The sequence below is a fragment of the Hyla sarda genome, unplaced genomic scaffold (assembly GCF_029499605.1).
Source record: "Hyla sarda isolate aHylSar1 unplaced genomic scaffold, aHylSar1.hap1 scaffold_2964, whole genome shotgun sequence".
Lineage (NCBI taxonomy): Eukaryota > Metazoa > Chordata > Amphibia > Anura > Hylidae > Hyla > Hyla sarda.
Window position 1 is genome coordinate 7,148 of NW_026609678.1, and position 19,326 is coordinate 26,473.

At 48.5% G+C, this 19,326-nt stretch overlaps 1 long non-coding RNA gene across 1 annotated transcript; it reads right to left on the minus strand.

The window, feature by feature from the left end:
* Positions 1-6,771: 6,771 nt before the first annotated feature.
* LOC130327332 (uncharacterized) lies at positions 6,772-10,146 on the minus strand. The gene is made up of 3 exons (XR_008871743.1): positions 10,128-10,146; positions 7,208-7,321; positions 6,772-7,106 (listed from the first exon to the last, which is right to left on the minus strand). It is a non-coding gene; the product is annotated as an uncharacterized LOC130327332 (long non-coding RNA).
* Positions 10,147-19,326: the final 9,180 nt, after the last annotated feature.

Sequence of the window (19,326 nt, forward strand, 5' to 3'; positions counted from 1 at the left end):
CCTCGCTTCCATCGTCCCATTCGTAGCAACGCGTCCCTAACAACCAGCAGGGATGCGTCGCTTCCTGCAAACAGCGCGGCAATGCCAGCTGATTGGCCGGACTGCGCAGTCCGCTGATGGGTCAATGCAGCTGTACGTCGCTGATTGGCTCTATCCCCCCGCCTCCCATGTGGTTAGCGAAGCGTCCCTAGCAATCATCTCGGGATGAGCGCTGCCGTTATCTGCACTTATATATGTCGCTGCTTCAATGCAGCATCACAGAACATCCACCCCTTTAGCCTACCATGGTTCACACTATACAATTGTACATCCTTTCCTTACTATATTTTCATGTTTTTATGATTGTTGATTCTATGCTAGGTGTGTAAGGGCAACACCTGTAGTGACCTTTGACCATTCTAGCCACGCCCACTTTGCGTTTTTGGCGCCTGTTCACATTGTATTTAAACTTGCCATGTGTCCTATATATGTTATGCTGATCTGATGAAGAGGGGTTTACCCTCGAAACGCGTCATCTTGTCCATTTTATTGTTTTTTTTAAATAAAATGTCCTGCTGAGGACTTTCCTATTACCTTTGGCATCCGCCTCATCTGTCTACAAGAGTCTGCAGCGCCATACCTGAGGGTTTTTTCCTGCTCTATTTCTAATATTGACTCCCAGGACGACTTGTTTCTTCCTGCAACCCATCAGCATAGCAGCGACTCGCACTACAGTATCCAGATTATATCGTGGGTGATATGCTTTTTTGCATAGATCTCAAGGATCTTTCATCTATAACCCATTGCCTCCGGTGTTTTTGAGCTAGCAGCGCCTGGATTATCGTTGGTCCATCTTCCTCTACCCCCTCGCAAAGTAAGATTAAGGTCACCACATAAGACAACAGTGCCCCTAAGTAGCGGGAGAGCAACATCAATAAAGTCAAGCAAAAAGGGGATCTGTTGGAGATTCGGGCAGTAGACAATAAGAATCGTGAATTTGTGTCCCCCAATACTTAAAGAAAAGATAAAGTAACGTGCATCCGGGGCAATCGTACAGTTCAGAACCTGATGGGGAAGAGACTTGTGAATGGTGATCGCCACCCCACAGGATCTGGACAGAGAATTGTCAACACAGAACCAGGAGGTGTAGTGTGGATGTTTGAGAGAGGGCGTGTGGCCTACCTTAAAATGTGTCTCTTGAAAACATACCAGATGAGCCCGTTGCTTGTGACAATGGTGAAGGATCTGAGCCCTTTTTTCCAGGGTGTTGAGACCTTTTGCATCAAAAGAAATAATCTTGAGATCTGCCATGAGAAACTCAGAGAAACCGAGAGAAAACAAAAAAACAGAGTTAGTACAGGAATGAGGTGATATTATAGGGGGTCAGATAAAAAAAAAAGGGGGGGGGAACAAAACACAGGGATAAGACAAGGGGGAAAAACAAAAAGGAGCAAAACAAAAGGAGAACAAGTACACAACACAACAAGTACACAACAAGAGCAGCAAACACCTACACAAGACATACCAACAAAACAAGAGAGAAGAGAAAGAAGAAAAGAAAAGAAAAAAGAGGGGTAACGAAATAAGCAGTAGACAGACAGAGAGAAGAGACTACTGCTGCGGAAACTAACAAGAACAATAAGTAGTAAAGGAGGGAAGAAGTTCCAAGGACCAGATCGTCCCCAGAAGCCCTATACCTATAGGAGGGTAAAGTTAGTCAGGTAGCGAGAGAGACAGAACCCACTACACTGCTGAATATGTAACAGTAGCTGAACAGAGCCCAAAAGTGCTAGAGGACAATGAAAATGAGTCAGATGAAAAGGGGGAAAAACATACAAAAAGCACAATTAGAGGCACTGGGGAGAGAATAGTGACATTACAGTTTCTAATACAATAATCCCAAATCCCCAAATGGCAACTATCAGTAGCACCAGAAGATAACATTAATAAAAATGAGCAATCAACTGCTAAATAGCACATTTCTAGTGGAAAGATCAAGTGGGAGGTTGCGAGGCCCTACGAGAAGCAGCAGCCACCGAGGGCAGCTGCGACTGGCGAGACTGAGGGGCAACTCGGGGTCCGCGAGAGCCTCTAGGAGGGAGTCCAGAGCGAGGGGCTCTCGGCGGAGGTGAAGTAGGGGGCGGGACTGGCCGTTGGAACGGAGGGGAATGCAACATAGGCCATTCCGGAAGCACCACCTCAGGTAAATCCAGGGCTTGGAGAAAGCTGGGAAGATCCTCCGGAGAGCGCAGGGACACCACGCGCCCCCTATTGCGCACTGTGAGGGAGAAAGGAAAACCCCAGCGGTACGGAAAGTCCCTGTCACGCAGGACCTGCAGAAGGGGCTTAAGAGCAGCTCGTTGGGCCAGTGTATGGCGTGAGAGATCGGGGTACAACTGGACAGGGACGTCCTTGTAGGTGATCTGTCGACGTCTTCTCGCACGTCGCAAAATGTCCTCCTTCAGGGCATGAAAGTGTATCCGGCAGATTACGTCTCTTGGATTGCGGTCGTCAGAGCTCGGTGGGCGCAGAGCTCTATGTGCTCGGTCCATCTCTATGTGCGCCTCAGGAGGCCTGTCTAGGAGGTCATTGAAAATAGCAGGAAGGGCCTCCCACAGCTCCCCAGATGACACCGCCTCTGGCAAACCACGGATTCTGATGTTGCTCCTGCGGCTACGATTTTCAATATCATCCAAGTGTTGCTGAGATTGGATTAATTGGTCAGTGTGGCCACTCACTACAGCCTGCAAAGCCTGAAGGGAGGTTAAAGTAGAGTCCTGTGCCGCCTCCACGGTCTCCACCCTGGCAGACACAGAGGAAAGTTCTGAACGTAGTTGTGCAAATTCTTGCTTGCATTCGAGGACCACCTGTCGGGTCAGTGTAGAGATATCATCTTTAGTTGGGAGAGACTGTACCAACGACTGTAGGTCTGCCAGAGTGATAGGAGCAGAGGCCGCAATGACAGGAGGCACTACCACATCACAATGCATAAAGAGCAGAAAAGTGGTGGGGTGGCATCCAAGCTGCAGGCTACCTCCTGGTGTGTGGGAGGCAGTTGAGGGCCAGGAGGGGGCGAGGGTGATGGCCCCTGGCTGGAAGGTGCAGAGGCCGGAGGGGAGGCAGCTAGTGCAGACCCTGCAGGAGATGATGAGGCAGAATGTGAGCCAGCAGCCCAGGAATAGCCAGACACCCATGGGGGGGAAGGTGACCCAGCTGCCAGGCCAGCAGGTAATAGAGATGGTGGCGGTAGGAAGGCAGGAGGTACTTGGGGAGACCCTGGGGGAGAAGCCCCCTCGGGTCTCAGGAGAGGGACATCCAGATGCAGCATAGCCGTAGTGCCCCTCCAGGAGGGTGGGGATGGGCCTAGTGGAGGCTGTAGGTGAGGTACCTTGGGGGTATCCCCTGTGAGCAAGTCCAATGTGGGGGGACCGCTGACAGGAAGCACCTCCATGGCTGGGGGTCTCTCAGGGGTTCCTCTTACCTGGCTCTGTGAGGGTCCAGGCTCTAGACCGCACACCAGTAGAGCGGGAGCCACGTCAGGAAGGTGGGCCTGCTGCATGCCGCCATCTTGCTGCCTGGGAGAGCCGGAGGGCTGGAGAGCAGGGGCAGGAGCCGTAGAACGCAGCGCTTCAGAAGGGATGGCCGGAGGAGCACCGGAACGCTCCGGAGGTGAGCAATGATGATCCCGTGGGCGGGCGCACTCCTCTTCAGTGCGGCCTTGTATCAGAGCCGTGGCTGCCGGAGGGGCCGTGCGTGTACCGCTCCGCTGTTCCAAGATGGTGCTGGGCATCAGAGCAGGCATCGGGGTCCCCGTGCGGGAGGGCTGGGCCTGGGTAAAGTAAGTGTCGAGAGACATGGGAAGTGGTGGGGGGATGCCAGAGACCTTCTTCTTTTTGTTCCTCGATCTATTCCCCATAGGCAAGGCACAAGAAGGGCAAAAATAGCTAATGGCAGGCAGGAGCTCCTCAGCAGCACGTCCTCATACAACCATGGCTAGAGACGCCCCCCTAAAGTAAATTTTTTAATGGGCGAGAACACACCTAAAATCTGTCCCAACAAAACTTTGCTTTGCATCCTGCCATTTCTCCCAACTGTTCTTTTTCTACCTGCTTGTAAGGCATGCCTACACTAACTTTTTAATTCCTTAACCCGTTCATGACCCAGGGTTTTTCCATTTTTGCACTTTCATTTTTTTCTCCTTACCTTTAAAAAACCATAACTCTTTCAATTTTGCGCCTAAAAATCCATATCATGGCTTATTTTTTGCGCCACCAATTCTACTTTGTAATGACATCAGTCATTTTACGCAAAAATCTACAGAGAAACGGAAAAAAAATTCATTGTGCAACAAAATTGAAGAAAAAACTAAATTTTGTTACTTTTGGGGGCTTCCGTTTCTAGGCAGTAAATGTTTCGGTAAAAATGACACTTTCTCTTTATTCTGTAGGTTCATACGGTTAAAATGATACCCTACTTATATAGGTTTGATTTTATTGTACTTCTGGAAAAAATCATAACTACAGGAAAATTTATGTTTAAAATTGTCATGTTCTGACCCCTATAACTTTTTTTTATTTTTCTGTATATGGGACGGTATGAGGGCTCATTTTTTGCATCGTGATCTGAAGTTTTTAGCGGTACCATTTTTGTAATGATTGGACTTTTTGATCGCTTTTTTGCCGGCGATCGCGAGCAGCTCCCTGAGCTAACCGGCATTAGTTTACTTTCACTTTAGATGCAGCATTCAACTTTGAACGCCGCGTCTAAAGGGTTAATAGCGTGCGGTACCGCGATCACTGCCGTGCGCTATTAGCCACGGGTCCTGGCCATTGCTAGGTGCCAGGCCCGACCCGCTATGACGAGGGGCCACGCCGTGGCCCCACGTTATAGAATGGGAGCTGACCCATGGCATACATGTATGCCATGGGTCGGGAAGGGGTTAAAGGGGTACTCCGCCCCTAGAAATCTTATCCCCTATAAACGCATGCCTACACTCACTTCCTAATTCCTAAAAGGGGTATTTAATTTTTCATTTTCACAGACCACTGTTCCAAAAATCTGTCAAACACCTGTGGGGCGTAAATGCTCACTGCTCCCCTTATTACATTCCGTGAGGGGTTTAGTTTCCAAAATGGAGTCACATGTGGGGGGGGGGGTCCATTGTTCTGGCACTATGGGGGCTTTGTAGACACACGAGGCCTTCAATTCCGGACAAATTTTCTCTCCAAAATCCCAATGGCGCTCCCTTCCTTCTGAGCAGTGTAGTACGCCCGCAGAGCACTTTACATCCACATATGGGGCATGCTCTTACTCAGAAGAAATGGGGTTACAAATTTTGGGGGGCTTTTTTTTCCCATTTTCCCTTGTGGGAATGAAAAATTTAGGGTAACACCAGCATTTTAGTTAAAAAATTTTTTTTCATTTTGTTATCCAACTTTAATGAAAAATTGTCAAGCACCCGTGGGGTGTTAAAACTCACTATACCCCTTAATACGTTTCGTGAGGGGTGTAGTTTCCAAAATGGGGTCACACGTGGGTATTTATTTATTTATTTTTCGTTTATGTCAGAACCACTATAAGATCAGCCACCCCTGGGCAAATCACCAATTTAGGCCTCAAATGTACATAGTACACTCTAACTCTTGAGCCTTGTTGTGTGTCGGCAGAGCATTTTACGCCCTCTCAGGAGAAATTGTGTTACAAATTTTGGGGGTCTTTTTTTCCTTTTACCTCTTGTGAAAATAAAAAGTATGGGGCAACACCAGCATGTTAGTGTAAAAATGTAAATTTTTTTACACTTACAGGCTGGTGTAGACCCCAACTTTTCCTTTTCATAAGGGGTAAAAGGAGAAAACATGTGTGTGTGAGTGTGTGTGTGTGTGGGGGGGGGGGGGGGGGGGGGGCAAACCTCCAGCTGTTGCAAAACTACAACTCCCAGCATGCACTGACAGACAGTGCATGCTGGGAGTTGTACTTTTGCAACATCTGGAGGCACGCTGGTTGGAAAACCTTCAGTAAGTTCTGTTACCTAACTCAGTATTTTCCAACCAGTGTGCCTCCAGCTGTGGCAAAATTGCAGCTCTCAACATGTACTGATCTGCACAGTGATCTCCAAACTGTACCCCTCTAAATCTTGCAATACTACATATCCCAGCATGCCCAAACAGCTGTCTGGGCATGCTGGGAGTTGTAGTTTTGCAACATCTGAAGGGCTACAGTTTAGAGACCACTGTATAGTGGTCTTCTAACTGTAGCCCTCCATATGTTGCTAGGCAACAACTCACTGGCTTCCATAGGATCGCGCACCAGGGAGATGCACTAGGGAGCCATATCTCATCGCTGCCCGCCCGGTAAGTGACCTCTGGCGCCGATGACCACCAGTTTCCTCACTCTTCCAGGACAAAAGTCGGTGGACAGAGCGGGGAACAGAACTCTAACTCCCCCACCCCCGAACTGCTATTGGTCAGCCGTCTCTGACCGACCAATAGCAGGAATAGGAGGGGTGGCACCCCTGCCACCTTACTCCTATGCCTTCAGGGGGATCGGGGGTGTCTTAGACACCCCCAGTCCTCCTTATTTTCCCGGTCACTGGAGACCCGTATGGCCCGGAATCGCCGCAGATCGCCGGTCTGAATTGAACTGATCGCTGACATGGGGGGGGGGGGTTCTCAGGACCCCCCAGGGGTTTGCACGTGATGCCTGCTGAGGCATGCTTTGGACACTTAAAAAAAAAATTCACAATTTTTCACAGACAGAAATAAAATAAATGAGTCAAACAAGTCAAAGAACGGTTTAAAAACAGGGGAACTTTATTATTAATAAAATGTTTGTGTAGGGGATTTTTGTAACCTTCCATCACTCACAAAGAGCGAACAGTAACTAACTCAGGACAGGAAAAACCTCCAGAGGGGAGGAAACCTGTAGGGAATCCATGGCTACTGTATTGCCCTTCCTCTGGGCATACTAAAGGAGGTTACCTCTAGAATTTGGGCAAAGTGTCTGTGTATGTGCGTGATTCGAGGGTTTATGCCTTCATCCAACTTCTTGCTGTAAGTCCGGAAATATGTGCCTTATTACAACGTCTTGATAGTCCGGAAATGCTACTCCACATCCTGGAAATAGTGCATCTAAGATAGGAAAACAAAAGATAGATTATTTACATGGTTATTATAGAAATGCACATGGAACTGCACTAAAGACCTTTTGGACACAACAATGTGACACTTACCAATCACAGTGATGTATTCAACTTCACATTCCCGCGCGCCTACAGTGTCCAGCATCGGCCCCTCACTGATGAAGAATGAGCAGGAGCTGTGTTGTTTCTGCTCAGTGCTGCTCTCTGGTGGACAATGGTTATGACATCACATGTGTGACACGATGTTACCTCCTGGGAGTTCTATTTGAGCAGTGCTGTTCTCTGATTGGCTGAAACCTAAAAAAGCTTTTTAACATATTCTGCATGACTGTTAACTAAGGGATTTTTTTTTAGCATTTTTTAAATAAAATGACACTACTCCCTGTGGGTGTGTTATATTTGTTTATACTCAGTATTTGTAATATCATTTGCTGTCAGGGCATGCTTGGAGTTTTAGTTTTGTAACAGCTGGACAGACGTCTGTCGGAAGGGGGGGGGGGGAGACCACCAAAGATAAGGCAATGTGGGCTTTGAAAAACGCCACAGATAGATTGTGTTTAGTCCCAGCCTAAGCCTAGGAACAGACACAATTTTTGTTTGAGGTTTATTTGGTAAAAAATAAAAAATAAACACACCACAACAACTGCGCCCTCATTTCTATTCTCCCAAGACGCCATCTTTGTGTAATTTTTGCCAAAACCACTGGAGGAAATTTATCAAAACCTGTAAAGAGGAAAAGTGGTTGCCCATAGCAACCAGATAGTTTCTTTCATTTTTATGTGGTGGGCAGGAGAGAGTAATTGTGTCTAGGGTGTTGTAGTGGTAGTGTAGGGTCTGTTGGTATTAACCCTAAGATGTCATGATGCCAGGGCGAGGTTTCCTTAGTGTTAATAGTCCTACCGCCAACCGTCCCAGAAGCAGTAGGGAGAATAATGGAATATCCACAGCAGATTTTATGAATAAACTAAAGAACTTTACTTGAGGATTTTATACAACAGTCTTCAAACATAACAGTCTCTCTAGAGTGAACCGGGATACAGGTTCCTCACAGGTTGTGCTGGGACTCTGAAGCAATGAGCTTTGATGCAGGCCACTGTGCTACTAATTATAATATTTTAGCTGGTAGTAGTCACACAGGATTAGGTAGTTTGAGCTTTGGTAACTCACGTTTTAGTGGCTGCTGGATCTTAGGCTTTGGCCTAGCTGACTTGAATTGATGCTGATGAGATTTGTGCTGCTTGATAGTCCGGAACTAAGAGAGGCAAGAGCTAAGAGAGTGAATTGATTTACTACAGCCCTTTATATATTAACCCCTTAAGGACCAATGACGTACCGGTACGTCATTGGTCCTGCTCTTCTGATATAACGCGGGGTTACACAGTAACCCCGCGTCATATCATGGCGGGCCCGGCGTCATAGTGAAGCCGGGACCCGCCTCTAATAGCGCGCAGCGCCGATCGCGGCGCCGCGCGCTATTAACCCTTTAGCCGCGCGCTCAAAGCTGAGCCGCGCGGCTAAAAGTGAAAGTTCCCGGCTAGCTCAGTAGGGCTGTTCGGGATAGCCGCGGCTAATCGCGGCATCCCGAACAGCTGACAGGACAGCGGGAGGGCCCCTTCCTGCCTCCTCGCTGTCCGATAGCCGAATGACTGCTCAGTGCCTGAGATCCAGGCATGAGCAGTCATGCGGCAGAATCGTTGATCACTGGTTTCTTATGAGAAACCAGTGATCAACATAGAAGATCAGTGTGTGCAGTGTTATAGGTCCCTATGGGACCTATAACACTGCAAAAAAAAAGTGAAAAAAAAAAGTGAATAAAGATCATTTAACTCCTCCCCTATTAAAAGTTTGAATCACCCCCCTTTTCCAATAAAAAAAAAACACAGTGTAAATAAAAATAAAAATAAACATATGTGGTATCACCGCGTGCGGAAATGTCCGAATTATAAAAATATATCATTAATTAAACCGCTCGGTCAATGGCGTGCGCGCAAAAAAATTCCAAAGTCCAAAATAGTGCATTTTTGGTCACTTTTTATATCATTTAAAAATGAATAAAAAGTGATCAATAAGTCCTATCAATGCAAAAATGGTACCGTTAAAAACTTCAGATCACGGCGCAAACAATGAGCCCTCATACCGCCCCATACACGGAAAAATAAAAAAGTTATAGGGGTCAGAAGATGACAATTTTAAACGTATTAATTTTCCTGCATGTAGTTATGATTTTTTCCAAAAGTCCGACAAAATCAAACCTATATAAGTAGGGTATCATTTTAATCGTATGGACCTACAGAATACATATCAGGTGTCATTTTTACCGAAAAATGTACTACGTAGAAACGGAAGCCCCCAAAATTACAAAACAGCGGTTTTTTTTCAATTTTGTCGCACAATGATTTTTTTTCCCGCTTCACCATAGATTTTTGGGCAAAATGACTGACGTCATTACAAAGTAGAATTGGTGGCGCAAAAAATAAGCCATCATATGGATTTTTAGGTGTAAATTTGAAAGAGTTATGATTTTTTAAAGGCAAGGAGCAAAAAACGAAAATGCAAAAACGTAAAAACCTCCGGTCCTTAAGGGGTTAAGGAGGCTGGACAAAGCTCATTGGCCGGCAAACCTGTAAGTCCTGACCCAGTAAACTCTGGGTACATCACATGACCCTGTAAGGTCCTTAAACCATAGTACAATCATAATTAAAGGCACGTGACCTGCTAAGGTCCTATACATAATATTTCCTATACATTAAAGATATATATATATGAACACAATTTACATGAGGCGACCAGGGGTAAGCCCTGCAAGAGTGCCCTATGAGAGTGAAGGAACTCTGGCTGAGGGGACTTTAGACAGGGACAGGACCAAGTCCTGTACCGGGACACCACATGTAAAAATGAAAAGTGAAAGAAGCGATCTGATTGGTTGCTATGGGCAACTGGTCAATTTTCCTCTGCACAAGTTTTCATACATGTCCCCCAATGTGTATTACTATTATGATAATAGACTTACCTCCCAACCGTCCCGGATCTGACGTGTCCTGCTTCTGTGATTTCCTGTGATGCACGGAGCCTCAGTGTGATCACTACTCACAGTACAGAGCGAAGCCCCAGGAGATCATGGAGTGTCTGCTCTATCATGTCATCTCCCCTGAGCTAAGAGGAAGCACTCATTGGTCCTGCAGCCTGGGAAAGGCACCTGCATCAACCAATCAGAGGCTTCCTGTTACAGGGGGCAGGGGGAGAGGCTGCAGATGGATCAGCTACTTAACCCCTAAAGTAAATTTTTTTCTTATTCAAAATCTTTATTAATTTTCAATAATTTTCAATAAACAAAAAAACAATAACAAGGCACGACAGTGGCAGAGGCACAAGGTGTTAAGCATGGCCTCAATGCAAGATAAAAAAAACAGAATAAGTAATAAAGACCGTGCATGGCAGAAAGTGCGGTCAGCACTAGGGAGTCCGTTACTCGCGCAACAGACAGGAAGGACATCATGTCAAAGCAATCCGTATACTCAACAAGGAACACCAACTTAGAATATGTAATAACCACATCAATGCTAAAGCGGCAAGGTTCAGAAGGGAAAGAATAGAGGGATATAGATAAAAAGTGAAGAACAGAAAAATAAGAGGGTATGTAAAACACAGAAACAGGCAGAAATGACGACATACAGAGACAAGGGTCTTACAGACAGACAAGAAACAACAAGGGAAGTAGGGCGGGAAGGTTACCAAGACAGACGGGAGAAAGCGTAGCCAAAAAAGGGTCATGGCGTCACAGAGAATCCCAAGGCCAATAGATCATGGTACTCGGAGGTAGACTGGAAGGATGACCAATCATAACAAGTTTTGGTACATCTTTCATTTTCTGCAGGGGTCAAGGCAATTAACTCCTCCATGTGCTGAAAATAATTCACCTCTGCAAGCCATTCCCCAACAGTCGGGGGCGTGGAAGACCTCCATTTACGGGGAATAACTGACTTAGCAGCCTGCAGAAAATAGCGTAAGAGAGATTTCCGGAAGGAAGTAGTAGAAATGTCAAACATGAAGAGCAGAACTGCCTCAGGGGAATCCGGAACAGTCACACCGGTGATATCGTGAGTGATAGAGCGTACTGAAGTCCAGAATGGACGCAGTGAGGGACAACCCCACCAGATGTGCAACATCGTACCAGTCGCTTGTCCACAGCGCCAACAAAGGTCAGAGACTGACGGGTACCATCGATGCAACTGCTCCGGAGTCCTATACCAGCAGAAGAGTATTTTGTAGTTCGTCTCTTGTGATCTGTTAGGTATGATTGACTTATGTGAAAGGTGAAAGCATTTCTGCCATTGCTCCGGGGAGAACTGAGAGCCGAGGTCCGCCTCCCAAGCGCTATAGAAGGAGGGCAAAGAAGAGGTGTGTTGAGAAAGCAACAATCTGTACAGAAAACCTATGGTGTGGGGGGGGGGCAAGGGGGGGCCATGCAAAGTCCCTCAAAGGGAGTTAACTCCCGATGCAGGTGGGCCAAGCGTGACACCGAAGAGTAGAAATGTTTTAGTTTTATGTATTCAAAAGGCTTACGGGGATGGGGAGATTCAACTGGACATATGTCAGCAAGGGGCAATAAGCCCTCAGAAGACAACACGTGAAAAAAACAGAGTGGGTCAGATTTAACCCCACCCAGGAATCCACTGGAAGCAACTCCCGGGGGAAAGTTCGGGTGATCAGTGATTGGCAGTAAGGGACCAGAGGGGTCCACCAAAGACCCTCTAGCTGAAGAACAATGGAGGGCAGAGAAGGTTTGCCTGGAGGTGAACGACAGGAGAGACAAGGAGGATGGAGGTGGGGGCCAAGACCAAGGAAGCCCCACTAAAGAGAGGGGGGTAACATCTTGCGCAATGCGCACCCAGAGTTTAGAGGCTGAGTTATGCAAAATATCCAGTAAACGAGCATGCATGGCCGCCATATAATAAAGGCGACAGTCAGGAAGGCCCACACCTCCAGCCCCCTTAGGGCAAATGAGCGTGCCCCGCCGGATACGAGGACGGCCATAGGCCCAGACAAAAGTCCCAAAACGGCTCTGCAGGGCCCTCCAAAACTGAGCAGGAATACTAATCGGCAGTGTTTGTAAAAGATAGAGTAGTTTAGGTAGGAGGGTCATTTTCAGTATATTTACCCTTCCAAACCAGGAAAACTGTTTCCTGTTCCAGGACCGTAAAAGGGCATCAAATTGAGACAATAGAGGGGGGAAGTTACTATAAAAGAGGAGGGACAGGTTAGCCGGGATTTTCGTGCCCAAGTATGAAAGGCCTCCTGAGGGCCAGGCGAAGGAAAAGTTATGTTTAATAAGGTCTACTGCTGAGTGAGGGAGGGAAACATTTAAGACCTCGGATTTGGCCATGTTAATTTTTAAATTTAACCAGCTCCGCCATCAGGACCGGGAGAGTCACGTGGGGGTTGGCAACATACACCAACAGATCGTCAACAAAGGCTGAGCATTTATACACATGGTCTCCAATAGTTATGCCCGAGATATCAGGGTTCTGGCGAATGGCAGATAACAAATGTTCCATAATCAATATATACAGTAGGGGTGACAGGGGACAGCCCTGACGAGTCCCGTTGTGGATATTGAAAGGACGGGACAAGGTACCATTGATTTTTATCCGCGCCAAGGGGGTCTGGTAGAGTGAAAGAATCTTGGAAGTGAGAACTGGGCCAAGACCAATGGCCGACAGAGTGTGCTGCAGGGAAGACCAGGATATGCAGTCAAATGCCTTTTCGGCATCTAGGGAAAGAATCATAAGGGGTTTTGTTATGTGAGTTAGCATAATGAATAATGTCCAGGGTTTTAAGGGTGTTGTCGCAGGCTTCCCTCCCCGGGACAAAGCCCGCCTGATCCGGATGAACAAGGCCTGGTAAAAGAGGCCCCAACTGAAGAGCAATCAATTTAGCAAAAATCTTCAGATCCACATTCAATAATGAAATAGGTCTGTAACTGGCACAGACCTGCGGGTCCTTGCCCGGTTTAGGGAGGACTGCGACATGAGCCAGGGTAGACTGCTGTGGGAAAGGAGTTTCCAGTGACACCCCTATTAAAGGAATCCAGTAACATAGGGGCGAGGCGTTCCGAAAACGCCTTGTAGAAGGCCGCGGTAAAGCCATCTGGCCCTGGACTTTTGCTCCCGGGAAGGGAGGTAATAACCCCCAGAATTTGACTCAGGGAGAACGGGGCCTCAAAAGAGTCCCGCGCATCCTCTGGGATACCAGGAACATCAGAACGGGGGAAGGAGTCCGGGCGAGGGCTGGAAGAGGCGGGGGGGAGATTGTACAAAGTTGTATAATAGTCCATAAGCACATCAGTTATGGCAGGAGTAGTGTGTGCCACCGAGCCAGTAGGGGTCTTAAGGCATGGTATGTGCGAGCGCGCTAGGTGTTCCTTAAGCACTCTGGCCAACATTCGCCCACTCTTGTCCCCGAACTCATAAAACTTGCTACGGCATAGCTGTAAAACATGTTTAGAGGAAGCATCAAGCAATCGCCGAGCCTCCTGATGTGCAACAAGGAGGTCCCCCAACGTTGAGGCGGAGAGTGCGGGCTTGTGGGCCAGTTCGAGCTCAGCAACCTTCTGCAGCGCGTGGCGCAGAGTGTACGCTTTCTCTTTCTTAAGGCGAGTGCCGTGTTTGATAAAAACGCCACGCAAGACACATTTGACAGCCTCCCACTTCACCACGGGGGAAGTGGTATCCTGCGAGTGACTGAGGACAAAGTTAGTAATAGTACGCTCCACCTTTGCGATACACACTGTGTCCAGCAGGAGAGACTCATTCAAACGCCAAGTCCATTCCCCCCTGGTGAGGAAAGGTAGGCGCAAAGTGCAAGTGATCGGGGCATGGTCTGACCATAAAATACTCCCTATAGAGGAGGTAACAAGCCACGGAAGGGCGTTATGCTGTAACATAATATAATCGATCCTGCTGTAGGAAATATGGGGGGTAGAATAAAAACTATAGTCCTTGTCGGACGGGTGGAGAGGCCGCCACACATTGCAGAGCTGCAACGTGAGAAACGCCCTCTTCAGCTGCTTGATAGCAGAATAAGAGATAGTAGATCGGCCTGTGGAGTTATCCAATGTGGGGTCCAAAGTAAGATTAAGGTCACCACATAAGACAACAGTGCCCCTAAGTAGCGGGAGAGCAACATCAATAAAGTCAAGCAAAAAGGGGATCTGTTGGAGATTCGGTGTCAGGATTCGGCAGGCTGGAGGTGGATCCTCTGTGTCAGAGAGGGATTGACGTGGACCGTGTCAGTGGACCGGTTCTAAGTTGCTACTGGTTTTCACCAGAGCCCGCCGCAAAGCGGGATGGTCTTGCAGCGGCGGTAGCAACCAGGTCGTATCCACCGGCAATGGCTCAACCTCTCTGACTGCTGAGTTAGGCGTGGTACAAGGGATTAGACAAGAGCAAGGTCGGACGTAGCAGAAGGTCAGGACAGGCAGCATGGATCGTAGTCAGGGGCAACGGCAAGAGGTCTGGAACACTGGCTTGGGATACACAAGGAACGCTTTCACTGGCACAATGGCAACAAGATCCGGAAAGGAAGTGAAGGGGAAGTGAGGTAATATAGGGAAGTGCACAGGTGAACATACTAATTAAAACCATGCGCCAATCAGTGGCGTACTGGCCCTTTAAATCGCAAAGAGCCGGCGCGCACCCACCCTAGAGAGCGGGGCCGCGCGTGCCGGGACAGCACAGGAGGGGAACGAGTCTGGTAAGTGTGTCGGGATGCGCACCACGAGCGGGCGCGTCCCGCATCGCGAATCGCATCCCGGCTGGGGACATTATCGCAGCGCACCCGGTCAGCGGGTCTGACCGGGGCGCTGCGAACAGAAGAACGCTGCGAGCGCTCCGGGGAGGAGCGGGGACCCGGAGCGCTCGGCATAACAGTACCCCCCCCCCTTGGGTCTCCCCCTCTTTTTTGAACCAGAAAATTAGTAAATAAGGTCCTTGTCGAGGATGTTATCCTCGGGTTCCCATGACCTCTCCTCTGGACCGCAATTCTCCCGATCTACAAGAAATTTTTTCTTACCTCTGATCGTCTTGGATGCAAGAATTTCTTTAACCGAGAAGACAACTGAGGACCCGGAGACAGGAGTAGGAGCAACAACCTTGGGAGAGAAGCGGTTAAGGATAAGCGGTTTAAGGAGAGAGACATGAAAAGCATTGGGAATACGGAGAGAAGGGGGAAGAAGGAGTTTGTAGGAGACAGGGTTGATTTGGCACTTGATTTTAAAGGGTCCAAGATAACGTGGTCCCAGTTTATAACTGGGGACACGGAAGCGGATATACTTGGCGGAGAGCCACACTTTGACTCCAGGAGCAAAGACAGGAGGAATTCTTTTTTTGTCGGCATGTTTCTTCATCCGGGGTGAGGCCTGTATGAGGGATTCTTGAGTCTCTTTCCAGATGGTGGAGAAGTCCCGGGTCACCTCATCAACAGCGGGCAAACCAGATGGCGTGGGAGTGGGGAGGGGGGGAAGAGGGTGACGGCCGTACACCACAAAGAACGGGGATTTAGCGGAGGACTCAGAGACTTTGAAATTGTACGAGAATTCGGCCCATGGTAGAAGATCGGCCCAATCATCCTGGCGGGAGGAAACAAAATGTCGCAAATAGTCACCAAGAACCTGGTTAACTCTCTCCACTTGCCCATTGGAAGACGAGAAGTTTAATTTGATTTTAAGCTGATTACAGAGGGCCCTCCAGAATTTTGACACAAATTGAACCCCTCTATCCGAGACGATATGCGTGGGAAGCCCGTGAAGGCGAAAAATGTGCACAAAAAATTGTTTCGCCAACTGTGGCGCAGAAAGAAGACCTGGAAGTGGAATAAAATGTGCCATCTTGGAGAAACGATCAACGACCACCCAAATAACTGTGTTGCCATGGGATAACGGCAGGTCTGTAATAAAGTCCATAGCAATCTGAGACCATGGTAGCTCAGGAACAGGCAGAGGATGACTGTCCCCTTCCCTGATGCGGATGAGATTATATGCACCTCTTAAATCCAATTTGGTAAAGATGTTGGCGCCACGTAGGCGGTCAAAGAGTTCCGAGATAAGAGGCAGGGGATAGCATTTTTTTTATAGTGATTTTATTAAGACCGCGGTAATCAATGCATGGTCGTAAGGAAGCGTCTTTTTTGGAGACAAAGAAGAACCCTGCTCCGGCAGGGGAGGAAGACTTGCGGATAAATCCCCTTTTTAAATTTTCTTGGATGTACTCTGTCATGGCTTGTGTTTCCGGAGCAGACAGAGGATAGATTCTGCCCCGGGGTGGAGTAGTACCAGGGAGGAGATCAATAGGACAGTCATAAGGCCTGTGAGGAGACAAAGTCTCTGCTTGTTTTTTGCAAAAAACATCAGCATAGTCCAGATAGGCCTTGGGGAGACCTGGTATCGGAGGGGCCATAGGGTTTTGACTGGCAGAACTGGGAGCAGACATAAGGCATTTTTTGTAGCAAGAAGTACCCCAGTTCTTGATTTCCCCGGTGGTCCAGTCAAGGGTAGGGGAATGGCGTTGAAGCCAAGGTAGTCCGAGAAGAATTTCAGAGGTGCAGTTAGAAAGTATCAGAAATTCAATCTTTTCGTGATGGGGTCCAATGCACATTAAGAGGGTTTCTGTGCGGTAACGCACAGTACAGTCCAATCTTTCACCATTAACTGAGGCGATGTAGAAAGGTCTGGCGAGACTGGTCACTGGGATGTTGAACCTGTTAACGAAAGAGGCCAAAATTAAATTTCCTGCAGATCCGGAATCCAAGAAGGCCACAGCTGAGAAGGAGAAGTTAGAAGAAGAAATCCGCACAGGCACAGAAAGACGTGGAGAAGCAGAGTTCACACCTAGAGCTGTCTCACCTTTGTGCGGAATCGGAGTGCGTCTTTCCTGACGTGGAGGACGGATAGGACAATCCTTCAAGAAGTGTTCGGTACTGGCACAGTACAGGCATAGGTTCTCATTGCGGCGGCGTGTCCTCTCTTGTGGTGTCAGGCGAGACCGGTCTACTTGCATAGCCTCCACGGCGGAAGGCACAGGAACAGATTGCAGAAGACCAGAGAAGAGAGGAGCTGGGGAGAGAAACCGCCTAGTGCGAACAAAGTCCATATCCTGGCGGAGCTCCTGGCGTCTTTCGGAAAAACGCATGTCAATGTGGGTGGCCAAATGAATAAGTTCATGCAGGTTGGCAGGGATTTCTCGTGCGGCCAGCACATCTTTTATGTTACTGGATAGGCCTTTTTTGAAGGTCGCGCAGAGGGCCTCGTTATTCCATGATAATTCGGAGGCGAGAGTACGGAATTGGATGGCGTACTCGCCTACTGAAGAATTACCCAGGACCAGGTTCAGCAGGGCAGTCTCGGCAGAAGAGGCTCGGGCAGGTTCCTCGAAGACACTTCGAATCTCCGTGAAGAAAGAGTGTACGGAGGCAGTGACAGGATCATTGCGGTCCCAGAGCGGTGTGGCCCATGACAGGGCCTTCCCAGACAGGAGACTGACCACGAAAGCCACCTTTGATCTTTCAGTTGGAAATTGGTCCGACATCATCTCCAAATGCAGGGAACATTGCGAGAGAAAACCACGGCAAAGTTTAGAGTCCCCATCAAACTTGTCCAGCAATGATAAACGGAGGCTGGATGCGGCCACTCGCTGCGGAGGAGGTGCAGGAGCTGGCGGAGGAGATGGTTGCTGAAGCTGTGGTAGAAGCTGCTGTAGCATAACAGTCAGTTGAGACAGCTGATGGCCTTGTTGCGCTATCTGTTGCGACTGCTGGGCGACCACCGTGGTAAGGTCAGTGAAAACTGGCAAGGGGACCTCAGCGGGATCCATGGCCGGATCTACTGTCAGGATTCGGCAGGCTGGAGGTGGATCCTCTGTGTCAGAGAGGGATTGACGTGGACCGTGTCGGTGGACCGGTTCTAAGTTGCTACTGGTTTTCACCATAGCCCGCCGCAAAGCGGGATGGTCTTGCAGCGGCGGTAGCAACCAGGTCGTATCCACCGGCAACGGCTCAACCTCTCTGACTGATGAGATAGGCGCGGTACAAGGGATTAGACAAGAGCAAGGTCGGACGTAGCAGAAGGTCAGGGCAGGCAGCAAGGATCGTAGTCAGGGGCAACGACAAGAGGTCTGGAACACTGGCTTGGGATACACAAGGAACGCTTTCACTGGCACAATGGCAACAAGATCCGGCAAGGAAGTGAAGGGGAAGTGAGGTAATATAGGGAAGTGCACAGGAGAACATACTAATTAAAACCATGCACCAATCAGTGGTGCACTGGCCCTTTAAATCGCAAAGAGCCGTCGCTCGTGCCCTAGGGAGCGGGGCCGCGCGCCGGGACAGCACAGACGGGGAACGAGTCTGGTAAGCGGGTCGGGATGCGCACCGCGATCTGGGGACATTATCGCAGCGCACCTGGTCAGCGGGTCTGACCGGGGCGCTGCGAATAGGAGAACGCTGCGAGCGCTCCGGGGAGGAGCGGGAACCCGGAGCGCTCGGCGTAACATTCGGGCAGTAGACATTAAGAATCGTGAATTTGTGTCCCCCAATACTTAAAGAAAGGATTAAGTAACGTGTATCCGGGGCAATCGTACAGTTCAGAACCTGATGGGGAAGAGACTTGTGAATGGCGATCGCCACCCCACAGGATCTGGACAGAGTATTGTCAGCACAGAACCAGGAGGTGTAGTGTGGATGTTTGAGAGAGGGTGTGTGTCCTACCTTAAAATGTGTCTCTTGAAAACATACCAGATGAGCCCGTTGCTTGTGACAATGGTGAAGGATCTGAGCCCTTTTTTCCGGGGTGTTGAGACCTTTGGCATTAAAAGAAATAATCTTGAGATCCGCCATGAGAAACGCAGAGAAACCGAGAGAAAACAAAAAAACAGAGTTAGTACAGGAATGAGGTGCTATTATAGGGGGTCAGATAAAAAAAAAGGGGGGGGGAACAAAACACAGGGATAAGACAAGGGGGAAAAACTAAAAGGAGTAACACAAAATGAGAACAAGTACACAACAAGAGCAGCAAACACCTACACAAGACAGACCAACAAAACAAGAGAGAAGAGAAAGAAGAAAAGAAAAAAGAGGGGTAACGAAATAAGCAGTAGACAGACAGAGAGAAGAGACTACTGCTGCAGAAACTAACAAGAACAATAAGTAGTAAAGGAGGG